This window comes from Heterocephalus glaber, unplaced genomic scaffold, assembly GCF_053883595.1.
Source record: "Heterocephalus glaber isolate CG9 unplaced genomic scaffold, H.glaber_assembly_v1.0 deba00001553, whole genome shotgun sequence".
Classification (NCBI taxonomy): domain Eukaryota; kingdom Metazoa; phylum Chordata; class Mammalia; order Rodentia; family Bathyergidae; genus Heterocephalus; species Heterocephalus glaber.
The window spans coordinates 3,576,619-3,589,668 of NW_028258344.1; the positions used below are offsets into that span (position 1 = coordinate 3,576,619).

At 35.5% G+C, this 13,050-nt stretch overlaps 1 long non-coding RNA gene across 1 annotated transcript; it reads left to right on the top strand.

Annotated features, from left to right (window-relative positions):
* Positions 1-7,321: 7,321 nt before the first annotated feature.
* On the top strand, positions 7,322-10,120 carry LOC147824121 (uncharacterized). Its single transcript, XR_015442771.1, has 2 exons — positions 7,322-7,532; positions 9,854-10,120. It is a non-coding gene; the product is annotated as an uncharacterized LOC147824121 (long non-coding RNA).
* Positions 10,121-13,050: the final 2,930 nt, after the last annotated feature.

Below are 13,050 nucleotides of genomic sequence, written 5' to 3' on the forward strand. Positions count from 1 at the left end.
GGAGAAATCTGATCTGAAGTCCTGGGAAAAGTTTCTGTTCTTATCCAGGCATGGAAATGGTGCCTTTTTCATCCTCACCAAGTATGGTATAGCAATAATAGCTGAGCTGCAGTAGCTTTCTTATGACCATGAAAAAGAAAACAAGAAAAAAAGTAGGGACATTAGTTTCTATATCTTTCAATGGAAGAAGCAAACTCAAGAATGACCTACTTTTGAACATTTTAGAATGTAAGAAAAATCCACACTAGCATAAGCCCTTGTAGCTGGATTTCCTGATGGACCAGAGAAGCAAAATTTGCTCTTTGATTGATTCAGAAAAATTTCCTCGAAAAAAGGGGTTTCATGATCATTTTATAACAGGAGAAATGACCTGGGATACTAGAATGAGAAGAAATAGAGATGGTGCTCCTTCAGATGTGGTCTCTAGGTGCGGATGGAGTAAGTAAAATAAAAGAAGCTCTGGGCTTTCTGGCCTATGCTGATTGAGCAGTGTTAGGTAGCCAGAAGGGGAGACAAACCTACACCACCATGCTTGTTTTGAGTGCTGGCTACAGGAAGCACAGCTCATATGGGGACCATGAAATGTGAGGATTGGCTAAACATGGTGCAGCAGCCAGAATAGAAATAGTGTTCATGCAGGGGAAAACCACAGAGGTCATAGACATGTCTGCCCAAGTAGGTCAGGTAGAGACCCCAGGGCATGTGGAGCAGAAGGCTAGGGTTCAAACCTAACTTCTGCCATGTTGGAGCTGAGCAATTGACCAGTTCATACCCTTCCCAAAGCTTAGCTCCCTTGGTAGGGAACAGGAAAAGGGAATGTTACCAGAACCCCTACAGCGGGTCCTGGTCTCCTGTGAGACATGACAGCATAAGGCAAATTAAAGAATTAAAACAGGAAATGAGACTTAGAGAGGAAGCTGGGTTCTGGCCTGATCAAAGCTGCTCTGAACAGCAAAGATGAATTAACCCAGAGCTTGCCACTGTTTATTGAGTTCATAAGGAGTAACAGACTACTCAGAGGGTGGTGATAATCCTAAATTGACCAGGCAGGATCTTACAATCAAAGGAAGTATCATATATTTCTCAGAGAGTGGTGGTAATCCTAGGACTAGGAAGATCTTATGTTGATGAAGATCTTATGTTGATTAGGACAGATATTAAGATGAGCAAAGATTTTACAACAGTAGATGGGATGAGTTAAACTGATAAGGAATTTGTCCCTCCCCAGGTGAAACCTTTCGACTTGGTTCTCAGAGAGCCAGGATGTCTTCAATTGATGTAATCTTGCCCTTGAGCATCATAGCATCTTGAGACCATTGAGGTCTTAGCTGTGATTGGAGGCAAAATGGAGTTATGTTCTGGTATGCCATAAAGGCCTGCAAGAAGACTAGGCCTCATACAGCCCTAATCATAATTTAATTATGAAATAATTTTTCCCCAAAATTTTGTAGAATGGGTCCTGACATGCCTCCCTATGGGATAATTGTAAGCCAAGTTTTATTATCTTTTGGGTGGTATATATCTCAAGAGAAATCTGAAACAATACTCTAGTGGGAAATAGTAGAAAGTAGTGAACAAAACATTTGTTGATAGCAAATTGTAGTCTAACCTGAGGGCAATTTTACACTACACATTCTACATAAATATGGAAGACAATTCTTTAAGATGTATTTTTCATTTGACTATGGCTCCCCCAGCAAAAGGGATGATTTTGACTATTAGCAGTAGACCCCCTGTGACAAGATCTCTTGTAAGCTTGAGTTTCAGTTGTGCCAAAGAAAGATCTCTGACTTTCTGCTCAGTTTCAGAGGTAATGGCAGGAAAGTTCAGTGCAAATAGTCTTAGCACTTTCATCCACTTAAGAGTATACAAGCCAATAGTAGTTAATGAATGTTCCATTTTGATCTTTTTACCTGTTTTAATTGGGGAGCCATCTGTAAAATGCTATTTTGGGTTCCAGTACATTCACTCATAGGGGTTACTACTCAAAGCCAAACTCATTCAGCCAACAGCACTAAAAATACTTTGGGTTTCTGCCAGTTAATTTTCTTCTATTTTCACAATTAGTGGTTCTGTCTGGAAACTGCCTGCCAACATGCAAATCTCATCCAAGGGCTGATGGAAATTTGAGAATGTGCTAAGCTGTGTAAGGTTTAAGAGCAACATTATTCATTCACTATTTGAAATATTTAAACAAATGTAAATCAAAAAAAGAGATGAAATCTCATTATAAGAAATGAATGGTTGCTTTCCACTCTTTCTACAATACAGTCCTGATACCCATTTACATACCATTTGTAATATTAATATTATCATAGTGAAATAAATCACATCCCTCACTTTTACATTTTTAATTACATTTTACTGCATTTGTTCTTTTGTTTATAGTTAACTAATAAAATATTTATTACATCTTACATATATGATGGTGTTTCTGTATTTTAATCAGATTTTACGCATAATCTTTTCTCCCTCTTTTAGTATCTTTTTTATGACCCTACACACCACAGGATGTTGTTGTGTGGAAAACCTCATTATTTTTTAATGCATGACTATTTATTAATGTATTGTGTATATAACACACTATGCATTTCTTTGAATTGATGAATACATTTACATCCACTTGAGAATAAAAATTCCCTTAAGGGCCAATCTCACATTTCTCTCGCTGTGCTGCCAGAAGCCTATACTGATTGTTTTTCTTGTTTTGTTGAAAGAAGAAAGTGAAAAGGAGATGAAAAGACAAGAGGGAATAAAAGAGAGATACAATGAACAGTATTTTTTAAATTTCATTTTTCTGGGGAAACTTTCTCCTGGGGTAAAAAATTAATGCCTCATTGCAAAATGGAATTTTCAGAGCATGCAAATTAAGATTTTGCAAAATCTTACATTTGATATGTATTTTATGTGGAACACTTGACCTGTTGTTCCTCTAGTTATTTTCCATTGTGTTTGTTGAATCACTCTTCCCACTGCTTTAACGTTTTGCACTCAAAGATTAGGCATTAATTGAATGACGAGTTAAGAACACTATTAGCTATGATAGTGGGCACAACTGAACCTAATTTTACAGCTACTAAAAAGAGACATTTTATTCTTTGAAACTCCACCACTAACAATGAGTCCAATTCCCCATAATTCACAGATCTATGTAATTGTCAGACTAGGTTAGGAAGAAACAACCTCTCTTGTAGAAATGTGAAGCTAGAGACAGCTGCTCAGTGAATTTATTCACTATTTGCACTACTTGAGCAGTTTTCTGGTGCTTGCTGAGGGTGGGGGAGCTGTTTCCTGGCAAGGCATCACACTAGGGATGTATGGCAGTCTTGAAGGGACATTTATTTGGGATCTTTCTGAAATAGCACAGAACACTAGCATAAATGGTGAGGAAGACCTGGATCATGAGCTGGGTTTAGATGGAGACAGGTGAAAGGGAGAAGGGCATCCTTGAAGGTAGGATTTCATTTCCTCTTCCATTCAGGTCATGCTGGAGAAAGAAAACATGATACGGAAAGAAAAACAATCTCTGTTATTTTTCCCTCCTATCATCTTCCACAGCTTCTCTTGACATTATCAATTAACAACAAATTCACAGAGTTATTTAAAGGTCTTTTACAATGATTCCCTATATATTAAATGTTTCTTTATTTCCAAGAAATAAATTCACTTTTCATAGGGCATCAAGAAGGTACTGAGCTGGAAATTTATGATGACCTCTCATTTTAATAAGTAAATCTGTCCATGGTGACTATGTATTCAGCAAAGCAAATATGAAAAGTTTTCTAAGATAGGGTAGCTACAAAGAATGTTACCAGCTAGTTGCAGAAAGACATGGTGTATGTTCATCAATCATCACTTTCTTCTAAATCACCAGACTTTCATGCTTGTACATCCCTGTGAGCTGGGTGCAGGACCTCTTTGACAATTAGGGGTACAAGTGCTGGTGTCCTATACATGTGGAAGAGAGTAGGGACATTTGAGATCCATAGCTTTCCAGGCATTCCATTGGCAAAGAGATATTCTCAGAAGTCTCAGGTAACACGCTTGGCACCTCTCTGCTCTCTAGAGTCCACACTTTGGGATAATAGTGATTTTTTTTTTTTAATAAAAGAAAGCACCAAATATTCAAAATGGTAAATACCCATGATTTTCTCAAAGCATCTAGCTGTGAGGCTGTGAATTAAATCATCTTGTTCATTTGCTGTTTAGAGTCACTTGTTCTCACAGCCTGTTTACCATACTATGCCCAAACAAGAATAGTACAAATAAAGGCTGTGCAAATGTTAACTAGCAGTAGCAATTCCAGGACTTTACCTTAACACTATCCACTTCCTCATCTCTTATTCCTTCGTTCTTTCCCTTTGTCCTCTGCCTAGCCATATCAATATGCTCACCTACAAAAATGGTGCCTTGACTCAGCTTCTGATGTTTCTCCTTTTCTTTCCTACCATCTCTCAAGGAGTTTGAAGACTAGCTTAAGCCTTTGTTCTCACCTACCCTTCACTTCTGTTCATAAGTGTCATTAGCACTTAGCTTGGGAACATAATAGATTAAATGGCAATTTCCTTCCTGTGTCTTTGTTCTCTCTGTATTGCAGAAAGTAAATGTTTTACTTTCTTGGTGGGAAATTCTTACTATCATGCACACTCATTTTCCACATTGGCTGCCACCTCTTTCACATCCTCTCCTGTGCAGTCCGGGACTTGTGGCTCACTGCCACCTCTCCTGTGAATCAGAAATCACGTCGGCCATGGAAGTCTCTCTCTGCCTCCAACGTGAAGTAAAGACCTTCTAGTGCACTTCCTCAGGATATGCTGGTCTTTTCTTGGAAGGCATTTTTGCAAATATACACTGATTTGTCTTTTGTTTAATGTCTTTTTTCAGGAACTATTTTTCTTTATTGATGTTTACTATTGGTAAACTTGCCTAAATTTGTCTGGCCACCGATTCAATTGTCTTTCATGCAGATGATACTGTGCTTGACACATTCACTGCTGCATAGCTGCATAGCTGGTAATCATTCATGGATTAAAGGATCACCATCTATCCATCTATCTATCTGTCTATCTATTATTTCAGAATTAATGTTTTGTTTATTTTTATTTTTCTCTGGAGCCAGTGCTGAGTCTGCCAAAACTCGGCTGTCTCTCACAGGTAGCAAGTGCACATAGTTGCCAGAGTCAGGCGCTTAGTTAAAAATTAGAGTTCATACAGACTAAAGATTTTCCAGCTCAATAATTTACTATGATGCAACCCACTACTTTCACTCAAAAATATTCACTACTAAGCATATACTTCTCTATTCTTCAAAATCAGATTCCTACTACCATCCCAAGCTCTTCATCCATAAGACACAGATGTGCAAGGACCCTTTGGCCTGTTTCAATACCTCTGTTGTCTGCTCACACTTTGTCAACCCACGCTTCCTAGCTCATCATTTTTAATCACTCTTTGATACGGTTTTAGATTCCACTTCCTCCATAGGTCTTTTTTCCTTACCTCTCTTCTGTGATAACATTTGTTACAAAAATTTTATTTTATGGGTACATTTTAGGTGTACAATATACTGACATTCATCATTGGAAATTTGCACCTTTACATAGTCTCTCTTGGTTCTTATTTTTCACCCTTGCCCAGCCCTCCCTTCAACCACTCCATTCCTCCCTATTTACAAAGACTCTGTTTCCTATTTTTCCATTTTCTCATATTAATTCCATTCCCTTCTTTCCTTTCCCCTACCCCTCCCACTTCCCCTTCCCCTTTGCCCCTTTTCTTCCTATTTCACATTATCTATTATACCTTTTAATCCTTATTTACACTTTCAGTTTCTCACACTAGAGAAACTATTTGGTATTTACATATATGCATCCTGTTTATTTCGCTTAAGAGAATCACCTCAATGTGCATCCATTTAGCTATAAATGTCTCTAATTTCTCATTTTTTATGGCTGAGTAGTACATTTTTGTAGACTTCTGTTCTTTATTATGTATTGACTATGTTTTCTGGTCAGTGCTACACAATTTGTGTAATGAACAGACAGGAATCGCGATGCAGGCATGACCAGCCCATTTAGGGTGGCTACGTTTTCTGTGTCATGATGGATTATGGGCATTCAACTCTTTCCAATCATTAATAAACTCAGTAAGGCCTACTTCAAACTTTTTAATGTAATGCACTCTGGTATGGGAGTATTCTTAATAGAGATGTTGGGACTGCTTCTAAGTGCCTCTGAACAGGTGGAACAGATAACAATTCAGTCAAGTATGTTATTTGACATCACGGAGAATTAATTCATTAGTTATTCAATTCATTAAGTGGATTTTTTGCATTTAGAAACCATCTAGAACCTAACTAGTACTCACATAGTTGCTACAAATGAGAACATATTTTTATCATAAAAGAGAATAATGGCATAGGTCTAATATAAAGAATCTGATTCTAAAGTGAAACTCGACTGTACATGCTATTTGTTTCAAGGACCCAGTGCCGTTCATTTATACCTGCAGCCAAGCCTTTGTTCTTTGTCTCAAGGTGAACCATCAACCATGTTTTACAAATGGATTTTTTTTAACACTGCTGTAACCAAAGATCTTTGCTGCTATGGAGACAGTTTTTTGCAGGAGATAAGTTTCATTTGATGATGTATGTTTTCAAAAGCAGAGTTTATGATATTTTTTGCAAAACTTTCATAGACAGACTAAAAGCAAATAATTTAATAAACTAGTTTTCCTTACAACAAATAGGAAGCTTTGTGAATCTCTTCTCTGATTGATATGCCAAAACATATCTTAGCCCACATAACTTATAATCCTGCAGTTTTACATAATCACCATTGATTATTATGCTTGACAACATCAATTTTACTGATTTTTGGGGAAGGGTCTTATAGACTAAGATTGACATTTATTCAGAGGTATGTTTTGTTCTTTCCATTCTGATAACTGGTACTTTAGAAGAATTTTCTACTACCAATGTGTCAAAGATTCAGAATTTATAATCCTTTTATACTTTATTTTTCAGCTCATCTATCTATTAGCATGAGAGGGGTCAGAATACCAAGCTTCAAAACTGTCATCAGTAATAAAAAAATATTGAAAATAATAAAAGGCAAAGTTAAATTCATTTTATTTCTAGTAATTTGAATTTTTAGGATATGATAAATTACATGTAATCTTTAAATATGCTTTGAATAATATATGTAAAGTGTGACTTAATTGACACTGTTAATGACAAAGATTGAAAACAAAAGTTTGTATTAACAGAAAGGAATGACTAACTATTTTTAAACATAGACCTTAAAAACCTTTTAAATTGTTTTTTTCCATAGATGTCTAGCAAATAAATGAATGTACTAGCCCTGGTTGGGAGAGATAACACTTAGTCTATTCACATCCTGAGTTGGCAAATTCTATGAACTGAACAAAGGATCATTTCTCTCACTTGTAAATTGTGTGCTCTTCTGAAAGAAGTCATACAAATAGCCAAGCACAGAGAACTTTCTCCATCTGTTTTGAAGTTTGGAAACTTCGGGGTAAGCTGTGTGTAAGTGCATGGGCAATTTCCTGTCATGTTAACTTAATTTTTCTACAGACCATAAAAATGAAAGACCTATAAAGTACAGTTCGATGGGGCTACAGAGTAATTCAGTGATACTTGGATTACATCCCAGAATCTCTCTCTCTCATACACACACACACACACACACACACACACACACACACAAATGTAGTTGTAGTACATATTCTTTGTACTAGTTAACTTTGTGCCTTTCATTTGTTTTGTACTTGTTCAATTATTATAGTTTTAAAGTACATACTAACTAAACTTAATATTTATTAATGATATAGCATATGCATTAATATCTATGCTAAAATATATTTTAAACTTTACTATTATATATAATTATATTTTAAAAACAAAATATGATCTTATACATAACATATTAAACACAATAATATGATTGTTTAAAATACATAAATTGAAGATTTTAAAATAAATTAAAAGTAAAATTATAAAGTTTAATTGTTAAATGAAGTTTAAAATGTATAACAAATATTAAGTATTTAAACAAGTATAGAACAACATTATTATCATACATACACATAAATAGAAACTTCATTTTTATGGCTGATTCTGAAGGAAAAATAAAAACAAAAATTCAGGACTTCAAATAAATCAGTAAAATGTATGAAACATAAATATAGATCTATCGATATATATATACATAGACACAAACACAAAAAATCTTGGGCAATCAATAGAATGAAGAATCATTCAGCTACTGACTTTCTGACATGTTTCCTCAGGACAGCCCTTCCCTCCTCCCTCAGCCACACTGGACTCTTTGGCTATTGCTCAACTACACCAAGCATTCTCCTGACTTAGAACCTTTATAATTGCTTGGGTCATTTTCCCCTAGATACCTATGCACCTCATTTCCTTCAGATCTCTGTTCAAATGCCATCTAATTTATTAGACAAGTCTTTCCTAGCCACCCTACATGAAATAGCAAGCCTCATCCTCTCCATTTTAGTATGTTCTCACCCTTTTTTGATTGTAGCATTTTTCATCATCTGTTGTGCTACTTATTTATTTATTTATTTGCCAATCATTCATTCAGATTCACTAGAATATGTCACATGAAGGTAGGGACTTTGTTTCTCTTGTTCTCTACTCATGGAGAATAAAATAGCACCTAATAAACACTCAGTTGAAATCTGTTCATTGGACCAATCATTAATGCACCATGGATAAATCATTTCTTAAGAAACAGAACTCAAAAATGATTACCTATCCACAGTTACATTCTACAATCAAGCATAACATTCCTCAAAGAAGTTTTCCAAGCTCCTGTAATCTCTTCAAGGTTCAATTCCTTCTCCATGGTTCCATTTCTTGTCATGCCTTGTACATGCTCAAGATGATTACTCCTTCTGAAAGAGCAAAAGACAATTATTATTATTATGACATGCTGGAGGGTGATGGAAAAATGAGGCAACATGTGTGATTTGTGTTGAGGCTGGCTGAGCTTTGTCACCTCATTTCTGCTGTGTGTAGCTCAATTCCTGGTAGCCATGAAGAACTGAATCAGCTCTACCAGCTGAAATGACTGGGGAGGCCCCAGGAGGTGACGTGGAGCTCAGTCCAGTTCCATGAATCCTCTTTGTTCCCACCCGTTTCATGTATCTTAGGAATTTCTCTGGGTCAAAAGAAAAACACTAATTTTACTCCCATTCCATTACACTTTTGAATTTAGGGAGGTTAAATTAAAGGGGATTGTGATTGTACTATGTTACTTATGACTTGCAGGAACTACCCCTCAGAAACTGTAGTAAAAAATTAACGTTTAAAGAGAAAGATTTTTGAGTTTTTTGATAATTTTCTCAAATTACCAAACTTCAAAGACATTTTGGGGAAGTACTTTCCTGTTAATTTTAACAAGAGTAGTAAGATAGCCATATTGCAAATTCTTATCCTCTTTGGAAATAAGGTATTTTATATTTCTAAGGAAATATTAAATATATATTTATGTTTAACAAGAACTTGTTAGCTGGATCCCCATAAAATACATAATCAACAGATATTACTATAAGATATGCTTTTAAAATATTATTTTAAAATAGTCATACTATTTTTTCTAGAGCTTATGAATGATGTAATATTTTAATTTTCTAGTGTATATATTACATAGTCAGATAGTCAAGAATATTATTTCTATAAAACCATAGAGTGAATATTAAATATATAGCAAAATAACTGTATATTCAGCAGCTACATAGTCTTGGCAAATATTTATAAATATTTATAAATCTCACCTAATAAAAAATAACATGATATTTTTTTTCTTTGCAGCTGTTTTCAGAAACAATAGTTGAAAGATTTTTAAGAAATACTTTCTTTGGATTTTGTAACTTAAGAGGAGTCAAATACAGGAGGAGCTTCATTGACTGGAAGAATGAAATACCAATAACAGAGATCATGACTTCAAGAGAAAGAATTTGTATATAATACGTTGAATAAAGTTTTGTAGATGTACCTTGACTGTGACATTCAAGTAAGATATTCAGATGGAGAAATTTAGAGTTGAGCTGGAAATGGAATAAAACTAACTGAGATAAAGATTTCTGATTCCCTCATTTAGAAGCGTAACTTTTTTTTGAGAGTAAAAAAAAAGGTAAAGCTTTTTAGATTCTGAAACTGCATCCCCTTGATTTATAATTTATTGTTTAAATTGGGTCATAGTACATAATTTGATTAGAAAATAATTCGCTCAGATAGACGTCTAAAATATTAGACTTTTTAAAAGTACCTCAAGAATGTTGTATGGCATAAGGTAATGACTAACATAATTCATCAATTACCAATTACCTAAATATGTAGGAAACAGGCATTATTGCAAGTAATTACTCACTTTGGAAAGATTTCCCACATTCTGACTCTCAACTGTGTACACACTAACCAATTTATTTTTTCCTTCCAGAGAGTGCATTTAATCAGTGTTTACAACATGTAGACCACTAGAGACTTAGTATGAAATAGGAGATTAAATTTTGAAATTTGTTTCAATAAACAGATGAAGGTTTAATCACTTTGTTGACTTTTAATGTTGATTTAATGGGAAGATATTTGGGGATCAGATGTTGACACAAATGCAAAAATGAGCCTGAGATATATGTTTCTAGACAAATTGAGGAAATATTTACATCTATTTTGCAGGGCTCTTCATAACGACTTCCTTTCTATTTTGGAACCATTCTTTACCTGTACAAGAAATCACAATATCATAAAATAAAAATAATTGCACCTCAGTGATAGTAAGTCCTACATTTCAGGGGTAGAGAATATAAAAGATTGTTATTGTTCAGACTCCTCTTGATTTCTGAAGCATTCCGTTGGTCTACGTGAGGGTGACTGGAGGTTTTCTCCAGCTTCTTCTTCAAAGGTCTCTTCCTTGAGTCCCACCATCAGGTTCATGTAGGCAAGCAATAATTGATTGTTTCTAGGATGAGCAAGTAGCTCAAAGTTAAGGAGAAACTGGGAGATTTGGGCTATGTCTTCTGTGCACGATTCTCATGTTCATTTTCACTGGATTTGAGTGAGGAAATGTAAGTAGCAAAGGTCTATGAATTTATGCCTTGGAAGGGAGAGTTTTCTGAAAATGAAGCCATTATGTAAGAGTGATACATGGGAGAAAATTGGAACTAAAGTAACAATATTTGAGCTTTGGACATGTTGCCCTGAAGCTGGACCTGGGTTTGATTATTATTTTCAATGATGGTACCTAGTTCTTATTGTATATCTTAGAATCAATTCAGGGAGAACTGTTGTCAATATTCTCAGTGATTAAATGGTTTTATGTTGGTCATTTGGGATTTTGTGTTTTTTTCTAAAAAATTCTTGAACACAAAATCAAAGTAAAAGTCACTTTTTATAGTACCTGGTATAAGCTATGACTCTGCCTTGTTCAAGTTTGAATTATCCCACAGCTCCAGCTTAGATTTGATCCTACTGTACCCAAATAGACTTATGTCTTTAAGTTTAATATTTTACTTGGGGACTGCATATAGTAGTACTGAAATGCTGTTGTGACCTGAGTATAGTCTGAGTAGAAACCACACCATGCTATGTAATGCAGAACAATCCAGTACCTGGACAATTTTATGACATATGTGGTTAACATATGATTCCTCAAAAATGATACAGCCAATGTTCCCTCCCTATTTTTCCTTTTTGTCAAAGATGAAGAGTTAAATGTAGACTCTATGCAAAACCTTACCTTCTTCACCCCTATTTTAAGGCCCACGTGACATCTCCTCTCCTACCTAGTATTTACAAAACTTTTTTGAGTATGACACCTCCAAATTTCAATTTGTGTCCAAGATGATAAGTCATCATTGTTAGACCACATTTAATAAATCCTGCATATGCCTAAAATCACTCACTAAAAGTAGATACTCATGCCCTTAAATTATAGATGGGGGCCCTGAAACTCAGAAAAGTTGAAGCTAGAAGACAAGTCTTATAACATCAAGTCCAGGCTCTTCCATTCTTACCAGCATGGCTTTCAGCACTAAGGCAATGAGTTAATACAAAGAGCTTTCCATTTCCAGACCCAAGAACCACTATGCCTTCCCCAAATGGGAGTGCCCGGGAGAGAGATCACTTCCCGTGTCCATGCCACCCTCCATCTTTCCTTTCTTTTGATTCCATCCTTCTCATGTCAGACCCAGAATAAGAAAGTATGAGTAACAGCTTGTGTGCTCCACACACATGCACACACAATACATGCACATGACCACACACACAGATACACACAGCTCCTCATTTCCTTGCTCTCTTTGAACTAGCTCTGTACGTATATTGTCTCTCGAACTGGGATTTGCAAAGAGCATCAATTAGTGCAAAATATTTTAGAAGTTTTTGCCCAAGAAAAAGCCAAATCCTTGCAAGGACTCTTCTTCCTTTTGATTTGAAGAAAATGAAAGACAGTAGTTGGCTGCTTAACCATATTAGAGTCTGTTATTAGTTAATAAAATATGTCTATGTTTACTGTTATTTGGGACAATATGTTGTGCCATACCAAATATTTTGTAGTAATTCCAGGCTGCCAAGAAAGGAAAGTCCCAAAGATTATTTTTAGTGTGATTTTTAAGCTGTGTGAAATTAGCTCCTTTGGGACTGTAATTGGAAAAAGACAGCATCGGGTGTTTTCCAAAAGCCAGGCACTGGTGGACCTCCTGTGTCCTGCTTCCTGTACCCAGGGAGGCCAGTTATGATGCCTGTGATCTGGTAATAGTGGAAAGAGGTCTTTAGAAATTATTTCTACTTGCTCTGTTGGTTGAGGATGGAATCAGAAATGAATCTTGATCCTTTCATAGGAGGAAAGTGAAGAAATAACCTGGCTCCTCTTATTTGTTTTTAGAACTAAGCAAACATTTCCCAGGGAATGTATCATCTTCCATTGCACACAGAGGTACCTGACCAGCTGTCATCTTCTTATGGAATCTTATGGAATCTTTACAATCCCATTCTAGATTTTAATGATCTTT